The sequence below is a fragment of the Rhinoderma darwinii genome, chromosome 1 (genome assembly GCF_050947455.1).
Source record: "Rhinoderma darwinii isolate aRhiDar2 chromosome 1, aRhiDar2.hap1, whole genome shotgun sequence".
In the NCBI taxonomy this organism is placed as follows: domain Eukaryota; kingdom Metazoa; phylum Chordata; class Amphibia; order Anura; family Rhinodermatidae; genus Rhinoderma; species Rhinoderma darwinii.
Window position 1 is genome coordinate 616626250 of NC_134687.1, and position 22388 is coordinate 616648637.

Here is a 22388-nt window from a genome sequence, read left to right on the forward strand (position 1 = left end):
GATCCAACTGGCAATCTTTTCCTATGCATAAGTGTAGCCTGTGCCGCTTTCACACAACTTATACATCTTGACACCATAAGGGGATCGTTTGCTTGAATTGTACTATTTAGGCTTAGTACACAGATATCAGATGTATCTGACTAGTTTTTTTTATGCCTGAGCCAGACACGACGGATGACAAAGTAAGTGCACTGGTTCAGCACCCATAGCCTGACAAAGCCAGACCAGAAAACACTGCATGCAGCGTTATTCCTGTGTGCCGCAGGGAGACATCTGGCATCAAAACTGATGCATTAGATACCAAAACTGCTGCCATAGGAAAGCATTGGATCAGTTTCCCCTCTGGCAGACATATATTTCTGAAAATTTCCCATTGAGGTATGAGAAGGAAACTGTCGTGCCCAGTCTGATCATCTCTGCAACAAAACAGTTGTCATTAAAATACAACGATTTCATCAAAATTTGGTAACATGGTTTCCAAAATTATGGTTTTGCATAACATAGACCAGCGGGTTCTATTCTGTTCTGTAGGTTCTTTAATTACTTCCTGTTCCCGTTTCACTACTTCCCTTATCAAATTTTCCTTATCCTTTTTATTGCATGGTCTTGAGAAATATGATCTCTTTTATAAACAGTCCCCGAAGGTCAGCCTTACATTCGTCCCAAACTATATTCTTTGATGCTGTTTCTTTATTCAGATCAAAGAAGTGCACTAATTCGCTGAGTATTAACTCATGTGATGCTGTAACATCAAACCAGTAGGAGTTAATCTCCCCACCATCCAAGATTTTATACATCGTTTCTCTTAATTCTACTACTATCGGTACATCATCCAGCAGCCCTCTTTTGGCCATAACCAATCGTCTTAACTTCTTGTACCGTGTTCCTATTCCCCAGGGCCAGATCTATCTGTGACGAACAGTCATGCGTTTTGGAGTACCAAGAGAATTTCTTCTTCGCAGGGTTTTTAACCCGCCATATATCAAACCATTCTAGCTCTGTCGCCCGTTTACTTAAACATGTTGTTCCCCTAATGTCCAGAGTTCTAGTTATTGGATAATATCTGTCCATACTGAAGTTCATTAATCTATTGAAGTCACCAATTAGTAACAGGGGATAATTTGCATGGAATTATTTATCAATGAACTCCTGTATTGTACCCAAAATGTGAGGAGTAGAGGGTGGCAGTAAATAAATTGAAGCAATAATACACTGAAGTTTTTGTATTGTACAGCTCAGAAGCACAAATTATCCTTCTTTATCTTCCAAGATACACTGAAATTGCAACACCAAGAAGGACAAGCCGTAAGGTGATGCAAATCAAGGAAGTAGCAGGTGTCGCTAAGATCTGCAAATGATCAAATTTTCAAGCACATAGCGCCAATTTGTGGCATGCGGAAGGGGTATAAAAGTCACATGAAACCTCAAAAATCGGATCAAGTGGTGTGGGAGGATTGTGCGATGCCTCCTATTCATCCTCGTTATTGTCACTTGTCGCAAACTGAGAGGGACCAAATCCTTGAACTGAGAGACCTTGGTTTATTACTCCGGCAGATCGCTATGCGCCTAGTTAGAGATGTCAGCGGTGTTCAACGTTGTGTGTCCTGGAGGTTGGGAGAACAACAACAAACGGGAAGGAACCTCTGCACAGACGGATTATCTGAATGGAAGAGCGGCGCGTAGTGATCCATTCTGTACTGCAAGTAAAATTGGATGTCACATCCCAAATCTAGGGTGGCAATTAGTGTTGACACAGACCATCAGAAGGGATGTGCACGACATTGGGCTACGTGCCAGACGTCCAGCTGCAGGTGTTTCATTGACCACACGATAACCGCTCCCAAGGGCTATCATAGTACACAGCAAGACGGCAATGGAGGCTGGAATGGAGGTCTATCCTCTTCTGCGATCAATCCCAATTTTGTTTCGGAGGCAATGATAGCCGGAGATTGGTCCGGAGACCACGTGGGCAACGCCCTGAAGAGGCCTTTACAAGGGAACGTCACACCGGTCCTACTCCCGGGTGTGGATGGCATAATGTACGGTAGCCGGACCCCTCCAGTCTTCATTTCAGGTACACTAACAGCCCGGCGTTACACTGAGTTGGTTGTGGAACCAGTGGTACTGTAAAGGATCTGCCAGGCACAGCTTCTGTGTCAACGCCCATAGGTAATCAGTCTGCACCTGCTTCTATGTCTGTGAGACTGACTCCATCTTCCACCACTCATGACCTGCCTAAGTAGAGTCGTGTGTTAATGAACCTTCCCTTACCCATCCTATCCCTCCACCCCCACCTTTAGGAAAGACACGTGACACCGAGGTTGGATGTGAAATGGCCACAGCAGCCGTTTATTAATTTCACAGTTTTATAAAAACAATTTAAATCCGAAACATTCGGATAACTAGTTAGGAATCCACCAGAGAATTCCTCCTAATAATTCACATGACCCAACATGGGTCAGAATCGTAAATAACAATTTTAACGTTAACATTAACCCGAGCAGAGGAAGTCCTTGAAGCCCTTTCAGATATTCCTTTTTTAAGAACACACCGAGTTAGCCATCTGCAAACCAGTAATTACCTCCAGCCGTAAACCAGCTCGGAAGCACCGTTCACCTCTGCAGATGGCTCCAACCACTAGAAGTCCACTTCAACGGGATAACACCCGATGAAGCCCTCAAGTGATATACCGACCACTAGAAGTCCACTTCAAAGGGATAACACCCGATGAAGCCTTCAAGTGATATACCTTCCACCAGAAGACCACTTCAAAGGGATAACACCCGATGAAGTCTTCAACCATGTACCTTTTTTGGGGGACGCATACCCCCGATGCGACCCCCCCACCATTTTGTACTGACTGGCCTCAAGGACTCCCCCCGCCAGCTGCCATGACAACAGAACCTACTCCGGAAAAAGGAAAAAACATGTTAAATAAGCACACAAATCAAACGCAACACTCATAGACAGACGTACATAAAGACCCACAGGGGTAACAAACCAAGGGCGGGAGGGTGGGAGCTTGTCTCTCCCTGTGTTACTTCTCCCGCTGCTTCCGGCTCAATGCCGAAAAACAGCGGGAAGCCCAGCAACGGCCCCCTGACTCCTCCTTATCCCTCCTCCACCTCCTCCTCACTCTCCCTCCAACTCTCCCTTACCTATTAACCCTTTCCCTACCAGGGAGGTCATGGAGGCTTCCCCTTAAGCCCTGCAGGCTGCGTCCAGCCTCTTCTTGACCTGCCTAAGTAGAGTCGTGTGTTAATGAACCTTCCCTTACCCATCCTATCCCTCCACCCCCACCTTTAGGAAAGACACGTGACACCGAGGTTGGATGTGAAATGGCCACAGCAGCCGTTTATTAATTTCACAGTTTTATAAAAACAATTTAAATCCGAAACATTCGGATAACTAGTTAGGAATCCACCAGAGAATTCCTCCTAATAATTCACATGACCCAACATGGGTCAGAATCGTAAATAACAATTTTAACGTTAACATTAACCCGAGCAGAGGAAGTCCTTGAAGCCCTTTCAGATATTCCTTTTTTAAGAACACACCGAGTTAGCCATCTGCAAACCAGTAATTTCCTCCAGCCGTAAACCAGCTCGGAAGCACCGTTCACCTCTGCAGATGGCTCCAACCACTAGAAGTCCACTTCAACGGGATAACACCCGATGAAGCCCTCAAGTGATATACCGACCACTAGAAGTCCACTTCAAAGGGATAACACCCGATGAAGCCTTCAAGTGATATACCTTCCACCAGAAGACCACTTCAAAGGGATAACACCCGATGAAGTCTTCAACCATGTACCTTTTTTGGGGGACGCATACCCCCGATGCGACCCCCCCACCATTTTGTACTGACTGGCCTCAAGGACTCCCCCCGCCACAGCGAAACAGGCCTTGACCACCTTAAGCCTGTGAGTTCCGCCACACCACCACCGCCCTTTCTATTCCTTCTGCTATCGCCAAGCTCCAAAGATCAACGCCAACCTCGGTCAGATGAACCCCATCACTCCTCCAGAAGTTCCCCACTCCTGACTCCAAATCCCTGTGCCGCACGCAAATGCCCCCGTTTCTTTGCTACAAAACGGGACACCGCCCGATTAACTTTAATGCGAGCCTTATTGACTCTCTCCACTGACCTAGCCAACCGCCAATGTTTCCTCGGGACTATGTCCGACCACACTATCACCAACTTGGGATAAGAAACCCACAAACACAACATATCGTGTTTGATGTCCCGCACCAACTCACGAAAGGGGCGGACTCCTAAGTCATTCCCACCCACGTGCAACACTAAGACCTCCGGAACCCTATCAAGCCGGGCATATGTCTGGAATTCCGCCAACACCCTGCTCCATGACATACCTCTAAATCCCAGCCAATGCACAACCGCATCCTGTCGCGGAATGCGCAATTGGCGACCGTCCGGGCGGACGTCCGCCCTCAAAGCCCCCCAGTGCACGTAAGAATGACCCAGCAACCACACCAAACACGGAGGCGAATCTGAAACAGAAAACAATTAGACACCACCATATAAAACATTTCTTTAAGCGTTAACAACAAACCTCATAACAAATGTGGGCGGACATAGGACTTAAATCTGTTGGACTCCCAACGACCAATGCGCCGAACCCCTTCATCATCCAACCCCCAGCGCCCCGCTTCAGTTGCTGCGCCAATCCTGAAGGAATGAGATGAATATGAGCCCGCCGCGACACCAACCGCCGTCAGACATTTTTTAAATACAGCTCCAAACTGAAACCTGGACAAAAACGACCCGTCCACATGACGTAACAAAGGCAAATCTGGAGGCCCCGCTCGCGGCTTAAAACCCTGCATGCACTCTACTGGGCACATAACCGACCCCGGGAGGGCGAACAAAACTATCAGCTTACCCTTCCCTAATTGGTCAGTTTTTGAGAAAACCCCCGCCTCCCAGGCGTCCCCTAACCAGTACAAAAGTGCCACCAACCTGTCTCTATCCGTATTGACATCACCCAACTCTCTTACCCACTCCTCCCACTGCCTCCAACAAGCAGAATAAGCACTCCACGTCGTGCGCGCCAAAGACCTTTTTACCAGTTGTTCTACGGGACCGAGACCAGATCCCAAAGATGTTCCGGACAAGCCAAACCGAGCCGTTCCGCTCCCGGTGCCAATTGCCGAAACCGGTCCCACCGCGAGCGAGAAAGAGCATCAGCGATACAATTCCGTACTCCCGGCACATGCACCGCCACCACCCACGCGTTCAACGACAAACACACCAACACTAAATGTCGCAACAATTGAACTACCGGAGGAGAGGACGCCGTGATGTTATTAATGGCCAGCACCACCCCCATGTTGTCGCAGTAAAAACGAACCTTCTTATCCCTGAGCCTGTCCCCCCAAATGGTCGCCGCCACCACGATGGGGAACAGCTCGAGCAGGGCCAGATTCCGCGTGAGTCCACTGGACACCCAACTAGCCGGCCATTGACCTGCGCACCACGGACCTCCGCCGTAAGCCCCAAAACCGCCCGCCCCAGCCGCATCCGTAAAAATATTCAAATCACTCGTATCCTGCGCTGGGGCCATCCACAGCGAGCGACCATTGTACTGGCCCAAGAAGTCATCCCAAACCTGAAGATCAGCTCGGTGCTCCTCCTTGAGCCGCACAAAATGATGCGGCGCACGCCCTCCGGCCGTTGCCGCCGCCAACCGTCTACCAAACACCCTCCCCATTGGCATAATCCGGCAGGCGAAATTCAACTTCCCCAGCAGCGACTGAAGCTCCCGCAGCGTCAATTTCTTCAGTCTACAAGCCCGCCGTACCTCCAGCCTCAAAGCACCCAGCTTATCCACAGGGAGACGACACTCCATTGCCACCGAATCTATTTCAATTCCCAAAAAACAAATCGTCGCTACCGGGCCCTCCGTTTTTTCTGGCGCCAAAGGGATCCCAAAATCCCTTGCCACCTTCTGTAGTGCATAAAGCAAATTACCGCAAACCGGCGAACCCCCCGGCCCCACTCACAAGAAATCATCTAAGTAATGGATCAACGAGTCGACCCCGGATACTCCCCTCGTTACCCACTCCACGAAGCTGCTAAACGCCTCGAAGTATGCAAAAGAAAGGGAACACCCCATCGGAAGGCACCGATCCACGTAAAAAGCCCCATTCCCAAAAACAGCCCAACAGCCGTTGGCTTTCTGGATGAACTGGCAACAACCTGAACGCCGCCTCGATGTCGGTTTTTGCTAGCAGCGCGCCCGGACCCGCAGCCCGCATTAAACCCACCGCCTTATCGAATGAGGTATAAACTACGGAGCACAACTCGTGATCTATCCCGTCCTTTACCGACAAACCCTTGGGATACGATAAGTGTTGAATTAAACGAAATTTTCCGGGCTCGCGCTTAGGAACAATACCCAACGGGGACACAACTAAATCTTTTACTGGCGAATCAACAAAAGGCCCCGACATGCGACCCAACGAAACTTCTTTTAACAATTTGTCCGACACGACCTTGGCATGCAAGTAAGCCGATTTTAAATTCCTCCGCGTAACCGGCACCTCATAAGGAGGCGGAGGAATAACGAAACCAACACAAAAACCCCTCGTAAAGCAATTTAGCCGCCGCCCTATCCGGATACTCATTTAGATAAGGGGCCATCTTTTCCACCCTCACCGGTGACACCCCCTTGACCAGCCGCAGAGGACTGGTTCCCTGACCTCTTTTTACGCATACATTTTGCCGCCCCGTGTGATGCACCATTACACTCGGAACACACATGCTTGAACTTGCACGTGGCCCCGAACTTACACTGGCCTTCATTAAATTGCCAGCAAAACCCCGCCTTTCCCCCGCCGCCTTGTCCAACCTGACTAGACTGGCCTCCTTGGCCGGCGCTCCCGGGAAAGGACTGCTTAACCGGAGCCGTAACCCATAACCAGAGAGCAATATCCTTCTGGTCCCACCGAATCGCCGGCCGAACCGCTTTCCGCTGACGGAATTGCTCATCGTATCGCAGCCACGCCTGACCCCCATACGCCCTATGAGCCTCCCCAATGGCATCAAAATAACAAAACAACGCCGAACAATTTTCCGGCGCCTTTTCCCCTATCACACTGGCTAATATGGCGAACGCCTGCGACCAATTGACGAAAATCTGCGGGATAAGCCTATACCGCCGCCATTCCTCCTCGTCCTTTTTACTCTCGTCCCGCTTGCTCTTATCTAAATTAAATTTAGCGAGCGGCAAGAGAGAAAAAATCTCAACATATTCGTCCTTCCAGATCCGCTCACGCACCTCCTGCTTTAAATGCGCCCCCAACGGACCTTCGAAACAAACATACACCTCCCCACGAGCACGATCATCAATACGCACCCGATCGGCATCTTTTTGCGCCTCGGTCTGTACCGACACTGCGACCGCCTCTCTAACCGCCGTCACGGGCCGCGCTTGTAACAATCCCACGTCCCTGGGACCCTCCCAAACTACCGCCGGGGACACTTCCGTGACTACCGGCGCCACCGCCCTATCTAGGCGCCCGACCAGCTCTCTCAAGCAACCCACTAAATCTCCCAAACCCGCGCCATCACGCCCGCCCGCGCCACTACCGGCCACCGATGCGACGCTAGCAACCCCCCCGCCGACACCCGACATAAAAATCGCTGGATATGACAATGATGGAGTTATACACTCACCGGGCTGCACATGCGCTGTGTTCCCGTCAGCCGGACCATCCTGACCTCGACGATACACGTCCAGTTCACCTTCCTCCAGCTCCTCTCTCGCAGACGACTGGCCATCCCACCGACATCTTCGGAACGGAGATGATGAAGCGCTGACCGATGGGCCGGCAACCTGCCGCCCGACCGCAGGAACCCAGACTTCCGACCGGACCTGCTGCCTCGACGTCGCTGTAGATCTAGGCGTCCGTCTCGATGATCCTGAAGAAGCCTGCCCCCTGGCCGGAACATCACCAGGCGGGGCGGCCGTACCTTGTCCTCCGAATCTTCCATCCGATGGGGGAGGGGTGACAGGGAGCCCGGCCTGCGACTCCCTGCATACCGCCGGACCCCGTCGCGGCTTGGGATTCCTGCCAGGACGCAGGGCCTGGGAAGAGGCGGTCCTCCCAGCTGCCTGGCCTGCAGCGTCCGTGATCGGGCTCCCTCTGCGACGCCGTGTCCGCGGGACTGCCTCAGGACTGAGGCGCTCTGGAGGTCGAGACCGCCGGGAGGGACGAGTCGACCCGGCCTGCATCGCCGTCACCCCCGGCAACGCTCTCTGCCTGCTCCGGACAGGAGCAGTTGTTGTCGACTCCCCCCCCGCCGCCATGCTAGGAAGGGGGCCGGGGGAGGGGAGCCTGTCTCCTGCAACAGACCCCGAACGCCGTGCCTGACGTGGCAACACGGCGTCCGGGATCCTTGCTAATGCAGCCACGGTCTCCTCCAGCCATCCGGGACCGTGGTGCACAGCAGCAGCACGCAGCTGCTCTAACAACCCTGCCTCTGCCATACTGAGTGAGCGCGGGCAACGGGGAGCTTGTCTCTCCCTGTGTTACTTCTCCCGCTGCTTCCGGCTCAATGCCGAAAAACAGCGGGAAGCCCAGCAACGGCCCCCTGACTCCTCCTTATCCCTCCTCCACCTCCTCCTCACTCTCCCTCCAACTCTCCCTTACCTATTAACCCTTTCCCTACCAGGGAGGTCATGGAGGCTTCCCCTTAAGCCCTGCAGGCTGCGTCCAGCCTCTTCTGGATGGCAGGCTTAAGAGTGGGAGAGCCTATCACAGCCTGGCCAGACGGAGCTAGCTCCCGCCCTCTGTCTATTTATACCTGCCTTTCCTGTTCCTCCTTGCTTGTGATTCTTCTCGTTTGGTTTCCTGGCCCTGCTGCAGCTTCTTGAACTATTTTACCCTGCTTCATATTGACCCTGGCTTACTGACTACTCTCCTGCTCTGCGTTTGGTACCTCGTACACTCCTGGTTTGACTCGGCTTGTTCACTACTCTCCTGCTCTGCGTTTGGTACCTCGTACACTCCTGGTTTGACTCGGCTCGTTCACCACTCTTGTTGCTCACGGTGTTGCCGTGGGCAACTGCCCCTTTTTCCTTGCTTCTGTGTACCCTTGTCTGTTTTTCTGTCGTGCACTTATTGAGCGTAGGGACCGTCGCCCAGTTTTACCCCATCGCCTAGGGCGGGTCGTTGCAAGTAGGCAGGGACTGAGTGGCGGGTAGATTAGGGCTCACTTGTCTGTTTCCCTACCCCCATCATTACAGGCACGACCATTTCTCCAAAGTGTCCCAGAAGCCGTATTTCAACAGGACAACGCCAGACCGCATGTTGCTCGTGTTACTGTGAGCAGCCTGTATGGCCTAAACATGCTACTATGGCCTGCACAATCTCCGGACTTGTCTCCCATCTAGCACATCTGGGATGTCATTGGTCGGAAATTGCAAAGGCAGCTGCCAGCTACCAATCTTAAAGATTTGCGTGCCCAAGTGCACTCTGCGTGGCATAATATTCCTCAGACAACGATTAATAACTTCATTGATAGCATGCCAAGGCGTGTAAATGCGTGTATTTCTGCGCGTGGCATTCATACTGGATACTGAATAAATCAAGATGTTCGGTATATTTTGTTTCCATTTATTTTTCATTTGCATATCGTTAACATGTCTATCGATCCTGTGATTTCCACAATTACGAAACTTTTACTTTTTGGTGTTACAATTTCAATGCTGAGGAGTGATACAGTATGTGTGTATGTGTATTTATGTATTACACACACAAAAGTCTTATATTATGTACTAATATGACTTTTTTTATTATAGAAGAGAAGACGTATATATATATATGTGTGTGTATTTAAAAAAAAAAATTGTCACCGTCACAGTGATCACATGTCCGGAGACAACTGTGATTCTCCTATGAGGTAAAGTATTACCTGTAACCACTACTGTATAGTAACAGCATGATCTCGATGATCACGAGAATAAGTAGTACCATCAGATATTCAGTTGCTGTATAAAGACAACTTTGAATAGATAGGAGTATACCGCTACAAGGACTTCTGGTTGTTCACACATTTGTTAAATTAGCAAAAGGTAGTGAATAGATTGAAGGGAGTGCGACTTCAGGATCAGACTACACATGGAGTGTTTGGAATTTGTAACATAGAGACAAATAGGTCTGCATAGGAGCTGTACACACAAAACGGTAAGAGATTTTTCATCAAGATAAATTTTCAGAACGTAAATTCTCCCAAACCAGGAGAGAACACCCTAACCCTCTTCCCCCTGCTGACAGGCCTGATCATTAGCTATAGTCTTCTGGATGAGTAGGAGACAATTCAAACAATAGAGAGCAGTCGGGTCTAGGGTAAATGTATATCTAAATATTTAATGCACCATGGATGCTGCTTGAAGGGAATAAGTTTGGCAAAAACGTCAAATTTGTCTTTAAGCAAAGAGAAAAATATATATAGAGTTGGAGGTCATTCGCATAAAAGGAAGTAGGGTATGTAGGTTCCACCACTAAGATCCCTGAAATATCCTGGTTGTGGCGGATCAACTGCGCCTGGTGCTTCATGACATAGAGCAGGTGGAGTGAAAAAGGACATTTCTGAAGAGCCCCATTTCTGATGGGTTAAAAAATTGGAAAGTAAACCTTTCCTTCGGACCTTAGCTGTGAGATATCTACTGAACCCTGGTCGATTTCTCGAGAGAGGTCTAAAAAGGACAACTCTGAAGTATTCAATTTCTAATTGGTAAAAAATTGGAAAGTAAATCATTCATTCAGACTTTAGCTGTCGGATTTCTACATAGGGACACGATCGTGCCGCAGAGCACCGGACCAATTTGATGGAGGAAGAGGTCTAAAATCCGTAGATATCATTTTATTGTACAGTAACATTATACTATACAATTTCAATCTTTTCTAGATTACATAACCTTAAAAAAAAACAAAACATTTTTGTGAAGTTCACAGGTTTAAATTGGGTTATGAGACTGTGAGGAGTTCTTACTGTAACGATCATCATTTGGTGCATTCAGACGAGGAGACAGAACATAAGCATGCACTCCAGCCCTAAAGTAATTGATAAGATGCTATTAAAAAAAGCCATAAGTCATAATGTTTGGGGACTTAACTCCCCGCAGAAGAGGAAGAAAGCATTGCTTTCATACATTAAGCATAACCCCGATATTATTTGTTTACAGGAATCCGACTTCACGCCTACTTCCCACCCCAAATATTTTCAGCCCAGGTTTACCACTTTTTATACCTCCACCTTCCCATCTAAGTCTCGGGGAGTGGTCACTTTAATTAGGAATACCTTCCCTTTTCAAGTAACGGATACTAGACTTGATCCCCAAGGAAGGTTTGTGATCTTACTCGGACTACTGTATGATACTACAATACGTTTTGTTAATTCATATGCTCCAAATGATGACACTACTCTAGTTTTTGAAGGCCTACATTTACTCACACTAGAGTACCAACATTTAATCTGGAGTGGGAATTTTAACTTTGTATTGAATAAAAACACTGGATCGATCCTTGACTACCCACTACCGATGCCCAAATCATCACTCTGCTCTGCTCACTAAAGTTATGAGCTCTCTATCTATTGCTGATACATGGAGAGAACATAATGGAGAGAACATAATAACCCCAAGGAGGGGTTATACTTATTTCTCACCAGCCCATCGCCTATATACCCGTATAGATATGATTTTCTCTTCCACTAACTCCCTTCCCGACTTATTCTAGACATGTGATATCTGCCTGGTCTGATCATGATATAGACCTTGCTGAATTAGATTTCTCCAAAAGGGTGACCATGCCCTTCCCACGGAGACTTAATGAATCCCTATTATCCACACCTTCTATTCAGACACAGATACAGACTGAACTCTCTCAATTCTTTACAGATAATGTCACTCTTGATATTAATTCTCATGGCTTGCTCATAAAGCATTTAGAAGGGATAGGATAATAGCATTAGCTTCTAAGTGTAAAAAAGAACGCTTCCAGGCTCAGACTGCTCTTGAAGCCAAACTTGACCGACAACCAAAGGTATCCCTCCTTTTATCTTAGTCGTGCTATTAAAGATACTAATCATCAGATTGATATGTTATTAACCCACAGGGCAGAAAAGGTCCTTCGCGGGACGCAATCTAAATACTACAAATGGGCTAATAAACCAGATAAACTTATGGCTCAGCAACTAAAGGCTCGACAAAGAGTTAACCAGGTTTTTTCATATACAGTCACGCCTGGGTCAAACTACCTCTAATGCAGACCTGATCCGTGCCGCTTTTGCCTCTTTTTTTTTTTACCAATTTCTGTATGCTAATCCCTCTCCCCCTCTAAGAATGTGGTGAGGGACTTTCTTGCTACTGTCAATCTTCCCCAACTGTCCCAAAACGACCTTAATGCACTAGGCACTGAGATTACTATTCAGGAAATTGAATTCACAATTAAAAATGTGAAATTAGGAAAAGCCCCAGGATCGGATGGGTTCACAGCTCTAAACTACAAATAATTTAACTCCCAATATTTTGAACTATTGCAGCGATTTAATTAGGGACCAGCCCATGCCTACTGAATTCCTCTCCGCTATGATAACGGTTATTCCAAAACCTAAAAAGGATCCCTTTATACCAGGTAACTATAGGCCGTTCTTGCTCCTCAACATAGACACCAAAATATTTACTTTGATTCTTGACTGGTGGTTGAACAGGTTTCTATCTCAACTAGTTCATAAAGACCAAGTGAGTTTTATCCCGGAACGAGAAGCCCCTGACAATGTTAGGAAAATGCTTAACATCATTCATTCATTCATTCAGCTAAGACCACTAGGTCCAAAATGGTCCTTCTCGCTCTGGATATTCAGAAGGCATTTGATAGCCTTTCTTGGGAATACCTCTTTAAAGTCTTGGAAAACGTGGGTATAAGGGGCCCCTTTCTTCAGGCTGTAAAAGCTATCTACAAAATCCCAGAGGCACACCTTAAGTTACCGGCTAACAACTTTCACCCTTTACATATTTGGAGAGGCACTTGGCAGGGCTGCCCCTTCTCACCCGCATTGTTCGCACTGGCTATGGAGCCCTTAGCCGATATGCTCAAACATAACCCAGATATATCCGGTCTACGTGTTGGGAACCGGGAACATAAACTAAGTCTCTTTGCTAATGACATGATCCTCACTCTTACCAAGCCGTTGACTTCCATTCCAAATTTGTTGGCGCCCCTTGACTCCTTCTCCACGGTCTCAAGTCTCCGTATAAATGAAACCAAGTCAGAGTCCCTTTTCTGTAATGTTCCACCTCCTTTACAAAAACTCTTGGAGCTTAATTTTGGTTTTCACACTCAAAAATATTGCCTCCCCTACTTAGGTATATCCTTAACTCAATCCCTTGATACCCTGTATAAATGTAACTACCCTCCGTTGTTTAAGGCCATTCGGGCTGAACGAGTTAAATGGGTCAAACTGCCACTTTCCTGGGTGGGTAGAATTAATACGATGAAAACGGTAACTCTTCCCAGACTGGTTTATTTATATAGAACCAATCCCATCCCTCTCTCCGAAAGGGGATCTACAGGCCCTGCAAAAGGACATCTTTAAATTCATATGGAACAATAAACGCCCCAGAACATCGTCATGTATTAAGTTTCTCCATAAGAGATCTGGTGGTCTCCCAGTCCCCAATCAGTTCAAATACTACAAGGCTACTAGGGTAGCCCAACTATTGTTAACCCGTCTTTCCCCAGGTAGGGCACCACTTTGGGTCTCTTTAGAACTAGTCCAGTTGCTACATATTCTTGGGGAGCACTGATGTGGATGGCTTCACCCTTGCCAACTACCCTGCATAATCTTTCTCTCCTCTCATACCATTCCTTACTCCTTTGGCGCCTTGTCAGGTTTAAACATGGTCTTCAATCCCGTCACTCCCCGATGACGTCTATATTTGGGAACGCGCGGTTTCCCTCAGGTCTGCAATTTCGATTGGAGGTCTTTTAAACAACTCAATTGTAAAGGATCTGCCAGGCACAGCTTCGGGGTTAACGCCCATAGATAATCAGTCTGCACCTGCTTCTATGTCTGTGAGACTGACTCCATCTTCCACCACTCAGGATGGCAGGCTTAGGAGTGGGAGAAACTAACACAGCCTGGCCAGACGGAGCTAGCTCCTGCCCTCTGTCTATTTATACCTGCCTTTCCTGTTCCTCCTTTGCTTGTGATTCTTCTCGTTTGGTTTCCTGGCCCTGCTGCAGCTCTTGTACTATTGTCCTTGCTTCATATTGACCCCGGCTTGCTGACTACTCTCCTGCTCTGCGTTTGGTACCTTGTACACTCCTGGTTTGACTCGGCTTGTTTACTACTCTTCTGCTCTGCGTTTGGCACCTCGTACTCTCCTGGTTTGACTCGGCTTGTTCACTTCTCTTGTTGCTCACAGTGTTTCCGTGAGCAACTGCCCCTTTCTCCCCCTAGCTCTGTGTAACCTTGTCTGTTTGTCTGTCGTGCACTTATTGAGCGTAGGGACCGTCGCCCAGTTGTACCCCGTCGCCTAGGGCGGGTCGTTGCAAGTAGGCAAGGACTGAGTGGCGGGTAGATTAGGGCTCACTTGTCTGTCTCCCCACTCCCGTCATTACATCAATAGAGTTCATGACCTTGTTAAAGAAAGACGATTAATGTCCTTCGCCCATTTTAACACCACCTTTAAGCCCCCACATCTGAACAGTATCGGGCCGTCCAACTATTCTCTTTCTTACAACAACTGGTCCCTGCCGAGGTTGAAATGTCCTGCACCACTGTAGAAAAAATATTACTCTACTCACCCTCTCGTATAGGTTTATTGATTATGTTGTATAGTATACTTAATACACCACTTCCTGATGCTAAACTTCCATACATGCTAAAATGGGAGGAGGACAAGGGCACCAAACTCTTTCCCGCAGAATGGAGACAGTGCTGTGACACGATAAGCAAGGGTAGTTGGCAGGTCTCCCTGGTTGAGACATCGACAAAACTTCCGCATAGAGCATATTATGTCCCAGTGTGCCTCCACACCTTTTATTCTAGGGTTCCTGCCGATTGTTTTAGAGGCCGTGCTTCTGAGGGTACTATGTATCATACATGGTTGTCCTGCCCCCGAGTCTCAATATTATGGATAGAAGTCTGTACTTTAATCTCTGACATATGTCAGTTTAGAGTCCCAAAACGCTTACCCATATGTTTATTGGGGTCTATCCCTCCCTAGATGCTCAACTCCAAATTTAAGCTTGCCCAATACATATTACTAGCAGCTCACATATACATAGCTTCACAGCGGCATCCTGTAGGTTTGAATTTTTCTGCTTTTATTGGCAGAATTAATCGTATAGCTATATATGAGTTAGAGGCTATGAGAACAGACTCATTTGAACTCTATTGTACGGTCTGTTACCCATGGCTTTCCTCCTCACATGCACCTGATTTCCAATATACCATTACTTTGTAAACATTTTGTTTTAATACCTTTCTATACAGATGTAATGTACTCTATGGATATAAGGATGCTTTGTTCTTTCTGGAATTAAGTGACTACTTGTGGATGTTGATATCATGGCTTGGCTCTTGTTTTTGTTTTATTTTTGAATATTCATGTATATTGCTCCTTCCTATGTCCCTCCCCACCCATTTCCTCCATACCATTGCCCCTTTTTAGTAATAACTAATCTCCATTCTATCCCCCTGCGTGGGGATTGTTAAATTTTTTTGTTTGTATGCTTCCTATTTTGACCTTTTATACCAATAATACCTTTTGAAACGAAAAAAAGCCAGAAAACGCCTCTCTGATTAGATGTGTCAAAGCCGGCAGCAACTTTGTATCTAGTCCGATGAACTCGCTCCTCACTCATTCTCACCTCTGCTATTTCTTGTGAATTTGTCCTGCAGTTTATAATAGTTTTGAGACCTTGAGAACTCTATTATATTTTAGAAGTAGAGAATTTCCAAAGTATTGTCTTCTAAAGTTCGCAGCTTACAGTATTAAAAAAAAATTGAATCTTATCGTGTTGCGTGAACTATATAATCTTTGTCTCATCTTTAGAGGGACTTATCAGAAAATTACCTATTGGTTAAATTAACTTTTTGTATTAAACATACTTCCATTTAGCCTTGAACACTCTGTGACCGCCGCACTGCAACCTTATTACCCCTATGTATTGTTTTATTTGCCTATAGCATATGCACTTTGTTCTGTAGACTCGTGACTAGAGATGAGCGTACCGGGACAAACGAACCCGGTTTCGGTCCGAACACGTTTTGACCGAACCCGGTCAAAAATATTATACAAATCGGCAGCCACTTGTCTCTATCAATAACTGATAGAGAAAAGAGGCTGCTGATTAAAAATAAAATAAAAAGCATTTCATACGTACCCGGTCGTTGTCTTGGTGACGAGTCCCTCTTCTTCCTCCAGTCTGACCTTCTTTCCTGACGCGGCAGTCTGTGATTGGCTGCAGAGGCCGCTGCAGCCTGTGATTGGCTGCAGAGGCTGTGGCAGCCTGTGATTGGCTGCAGCGATCACATGGACTGTAACGTCATCCAGGAATGTCGGGCCGGATGTCGAGAGGGACGCGTCACCAAGGCAAAGGCCGGGAGACCGGACTGGAGGAAGCAGAAAGTTCTCGGTAAGTATGAACGTCTTTTTTTTTTATAGGTTACTCTATATTCTGATCGGAATTCACTGTCCAGGGTACTGAAACAGTTACTGCCGATCAGTTAACTCTTTCAGCACCCTGGACAGTGACTATTTACTGACTAGCAACGCTGACGTAATGACGGGTGCACACATGTAGCCACCCGTCATTACGGGGCCTCATGCACACGACCGTAAAAACACCCGTTATTACGGGTCGTAATCACGACCCGAAATAGCGGGCCCATAGACTTCTGTTAGCCACGGGTAGCTTCCCGTTTTCTCACGGGAAGGTGCCCGTGCCGTTAAAAAGATAGAACATGTTCTATTTTTTTATTTTACGGGCCGTGCTCCTATACTTTATAATGGGAGCACGGCTCGGAAAAACGACCGGCTGCCCGTGGCCGGCCGTGCTCATCTCCTGAAATACTCTGTGCTGCCTTAAACTCTGTGGACAGGTCAGGATCCTGTTTCTTTTAAATGTTGCTGGGGAACCCGCTCGATCCACTATATAAGGCTGCGCTACAGTGCTTGGGAATAAGTGACTGGGGCAGAAGAGGATGGAGGCGCAGCCTTATATAGTGGATCGAGAGGGTTCCCCAGCAACATTTAAAAGAAACAGGATCCTGACCTGTCCACAGAGTTTAAGGCAGCACAGAGTATTTCAGGAGATGAGCAAGCGGATCTTGTGCGGGGTGGTGACTTGCCAATCATGTGAAGGTGTTATTGAGGACAGGAGTGGAGGAGAGGTAACAGACTGAGAGCTACGTAATGGTAAGAGCAGAGTTCACAGAAGCACAGAATATTTCAGGAGAGGAGCGTGTGATTGGCTGCAGAGGCCGCTGCAGCCTGTGATTGGCTGCAGAGGTCGCGGCAGCCTGTGATTGGCTGCAGAGGCCGCGGCAGCCTGTGATTGGCTGCAGAGGCCGCGGCAGCCTGTGATTGGCTGCAGAGGCCGTGGCAGCCTGTGATTGGCTGCAGAGGCGGTCACGTGACGTGCGTGACCGCCACTACAGCCTGTGATTGGCTGCAGCGAGCGGCGACATGGATGAAACGTCATCTCTGGAGGCCGGACAGGAGGAATGTAAGTATGAACGTATTTTTTTTTTTTTTTATTACATTAAAATGGTATTTTCCGTGCGCCGAGCATGTACTGTCAAGGTTGCTGAAAGAGTTAGTGCAGCCCATTAACTCTTTCAGCACCCTGGACAGTACCATGCTCGGCGCACGGAAATTACAGATTCGGTCAGAACTAGTTCGGTCCGAATCGTACTTTTTCGTGAAATTCGGCGAACTAGCCGAACCAAACTTTTCATAAGTTCGCTCATCTCGTGACATATCAGTGGATTTTTCTAGCATTTATTATGATATTTCATCTTGTAACATACTGATTGTTTTGTACCAAACTCTTTATTTGCACTTTGACATGCTGTCGAACTTTGTTGTTGTTGTCTATTCCATTTTCTTGGAAGAACTAATTTGCTTACTGTACCGGATTTCTACTTAGTCTTATCTTAGTTTCAATAAAACAAGATTAAAAAATAAAGAAATAGGGCTGGAGACACACAGTGTCTCTGCACATTTTAAAAAGGCACATCATAGATCACCCAAAGGGCTGAAATTTAAAGGGTTAGAAATAGTTAAAAAAAACAGTGGTGATACTGTAATTGACGTTAATAAAAAAATAAACATTTTGGATATTCACTTTGGGGACGCTACACCCACATGAGTTAAATATAGACATATAGCTTGTCTCTCATCTACATTAAAGAAACACTCCGGCTATTTTTTTTCAGCTCACTGCATTTTAAAACGTGATGAAGTGCAAGGTGGTCCGGTGTATTGGCTTACCTCTTTTATTTTACCATTAGCCATTCCATTCCGGGCCGCCATTGGGTTACATGAACTCGACTCTCACCAACAAATTCTACAGCGTCTGCTGTAGGTACCCGAGGTTAGACTCACCATCAAGACTTTCTTAGACATGCATCGAGAGACTGACTTCTGCCTCTACAGCAGACGCTGTAGGATTCATGGAGTCAGAATAAAGATCACGTGACGCAACGACGGTCCAGAATGGAGCGGCTTCCCGTGAAATGAAGCAGCAGGTAATCCAATACTTCAAACTACCTGGCACTTCATCAAATTTCCAAACAGAGAAGGGGAGGGATGAAAAAATTTGCCATAGTGCTTCTTTAACCCATTTACGGCCAAGCACTGAATATGTACGTCATAGGGGGAGGATGTAGCGGGGTTTATATTACTTTATACTCTGCATGTATCAGCTGTAACGTGCAGCTGACACCCTGCTCTAATGGCCCAGGATAGGAGAGAACTCCGATCCCGTCCATCCAACCACTCAGGGGCCGCAGTCAATAGCGGTTATCTTATAGCCCTCCTGCTCCCGCAACATGATCCCGTCCCTTGGTGCCAATGGGTTGCCATGACAGCCGGGGGCCCAATGAATGCCTGTAGGTCTGCCTTGTCAGTATGCTTATTAAGCTCTGCCAGAGCCAGGGCTTAAAAGTAGAACGAAAAAAGCACAGTGCACTGCAATACATAAGTATTGCTTTGCATTGTGCAAGCGATCGAACGATCACTTGTTTAAGTCCCCTAGAGGGACTAAATTTTTTTTTTTAATAAACACTATTTTGAAAATCCCTCTTAGGCTATGTTCACACAATCATGTCGCCTTAGGCTAATCCGGCATGCATTTCTGACGTTTATTGGCAAGTGGATCCACATATGGATTAGCCACATTGTAATTCGACTGAGCTAATCCTCTGTTTTTTAGCATGGAATCTGCAGCAGGAATAAACATACTACAGGTTTTAAATCCTGAGCGTGTGAATGAGGTATAAATTATTCTGAAATCCATGCCTAAATCCTGATAGAACCCTGAATGTCAAGGGCTAAATAAAAAAAAATACATCCCAGACAATCCCTTTAACATGTAATATTCCCGTTGGTTTGGGAATGTGAAGGGGCCAGTAGAGGGGGTTTAGGGTGGAAAGGTAAATATATACTTTCATTTTATAACTTTTTATCTGGGTTGGTGCTCTATTTTTCTGATACAGAGCTGCAAATACCCTGCTTTCTTTCACACAGCCATAGCCACTCGTATATATAAATAAATATATATATATATATATATATATATATATATATGTATAAAAAAATGTAACATTTTTCTCATAGTCTCTACACTTGAGGCTATTCTAGCCAAGATAACTCCCTAAAGGCAACATTCCCAGAGACATATTACGGCTGTGTCCAGGAGCCAGATATCCCAAAGAAACAAGAGGTTATAAAAATAAGAAAAGGTGCCATAATGTTTTATTTTAACTCATGTAAACAGCGGTCGGTTTATTTCATTGGGGGAACACGAGTAAGAATTCTACTTTAAAAAAGTTCTTTGCTGTGACCTGCAGCGATCACCTGTGATCTGTGGCAGAACAGCAAGTGTTCAATTTCTTTGCAGTGCCACCACAAGGGAAATTAAGTAATACACAGTTACCCATGAAATCAAAGGGCTGTCTATTAATGTGCTGACACGTGGGGTCCTCCAGCTAGAGAGATGTTCTGTGTAGTGTTCCTGAAAGTGGAGCCTCCCTCTACTAACTGAGATTTCCTAATAGAGTATATGAAAATTTGTTTTCTAGTCATATATCCTCTTTAATTTCAATTTTACATCTAATGAACATGAATTATGGGAGATGGATAATAAGTGTCCTGCTTAGGCAGTAAAGAAGACTTCCCCTAGACTCTATTTAAAGGATAAACCACTTTGATTTACTAGGTTAATTACTTTTTTATGTATATTTGCCAAAAACCTGCTGTTCAACTTATCTTCATGCATGAAAATGTGAAAAGTTTAATTATATTCTGAAGCTTGACAAGTTCGGGAATCTGGACAAACCATTGCAAAACATAAGATAAAAGCTGTTTACAGAGCAGTTAGTTGTGAAATTCTAGCTTTGCAGGTCCTTGTTTTTGCCTATGGGTTGTAGTATTATAGTAGTTATGAAGATAAATGCATTTGAATGGTGACAAACACTATAAAGAGTAAAGCTGCTTTCAGGCTGCCATATTACTCATGAAATGCCTGGTGCACCCGCGGTTCTACTTAAAGGATAAGTAAACTTTTATAAAAAGTTTGACATATCATAAAGACATGTCCAAAGTTTTGATCGGTGGGGGACCGAGCGGTATACAGGCTCAATAGAAAGTCTATGAGTCCGAACGTCACTTGCTTCCGAGGAAAGCCGATCAGAAACAAAGCGGCACAACGCTCACTTCTGCCGCTTCATTTCAGCGTATGGTGGGGTCTCAGTGCTCGGACCCCCAACCATTAAAACTTCTGACAGGTCACTATGACATGTCAAAAGCTTTTTAAAACTTTAATTACTACCTTTTAACCGAACTTAGATCATTTCTAAGATCTGTATGGATCTGAAAGTAAACATTTTTAAAGGTCACCAAAGAACTGTCAACAACCATTCCCCTATTTGGAAGATTATCTACAAGTGGAGAACATTTTAGACAACAGCCAAAATCCGGCCTTCCCAGCAAGATCAACCCGAGAGCAGAACACAATATGCTGAAGGATGATAATGTGAGACCATCTGTCTGACGATAATGGATCTTGTAAAATGGCAATGACTGGTATACCAATAATTCCACCAAAAAATGGCTGGAAAAACAGAAACGGATGGTCCTTGAATGACCACATCACAGTCCATGTCAAAATCACATCAAAATGCTGTTGGGGGATGTGAAAGCCGCTGTGCATTATTGAAACCCCTCAGACATCACAAAAATAAAAAAAATTCTCCATGAAGGAGGGGAGTAAAAAAAATTCTACCAGTCAACGTCAGAGACTGATGGACAGTTATTCCAGGTATCAAGGGTGCACACAGAAGGAAGTGGCAAACTGGCGAAATGTACGTGATATTGCAATTCTTTGCTGGATAAAGGTAAGTTTAGTCATATACATATATGATAAACTATTAAGATGAACACTATAGTAAAATATGTAAATTACTTTTCGTATTTTCCGAAGAATGGACCCAGAATTTTTTAATTTTGCTTGTTATGAACCAAATGTTAATCCTATCTATCTATCTATCTATCTATCTATCTATCTATCTATCTATCTATCTATCTATCTATCTATCTATCTATCTATCTATCTATCTATCTATCTATCTATCTATCTATCTATATGTTAGATTCTGCTTATTTGCCCTTTACAACCCGCGTAAAAGCAGGCAGCAGAATTGGACGTCGCCTCTGCTTCTGATCCGCAACATATTTATATTTCTAATGTGCTACAAGAAATTTATTTCTGTTGAACAATTTGTCCTGAAAACGTAACACCTGCCCTATCCCCTGCTAGCGAAGGGAAATAATGATGAGAGTACCAGATAAAAACCAGCAGGGACATGAGGAATAAATTGGAAAATTATTTAAAAGCTTATATGAAAGTTTACAGCAAAGGACACAAGTATTGTATGCTTTATCAGGTATAACATTTTATATGGTTTATGTGTATTTAGCTGTTAACTGCATATTTAAAGGGATACTCCACCAAAATGGGAAATCTATAACACAGGGAACCTGTACTTAGAGCTGAGCGCCATAAATTTACTGTGCTGTAATCACTGGGGCACAGCGGTTATGCCCACGTGATGACTCGTGGTGGGAT

The 22388-nt window shown here is 45.9% G+C and overlaps 1 protein-coding gene across 1 annotated transcript in view; it reads right to left on the minus strand.

The window, feature by feature from the left end:
* The window catches only part of ADAMTS12 (ADAM metallopeptidase with thrombospondin type 1 motif 12), a 574502-nt gene that overhangs the window by 51126 nt on the left and 500988 nt on the right, over positions 1-22388 (minus strand). The gene's annotated exons all lie outside the window — the stretch shown is intronic.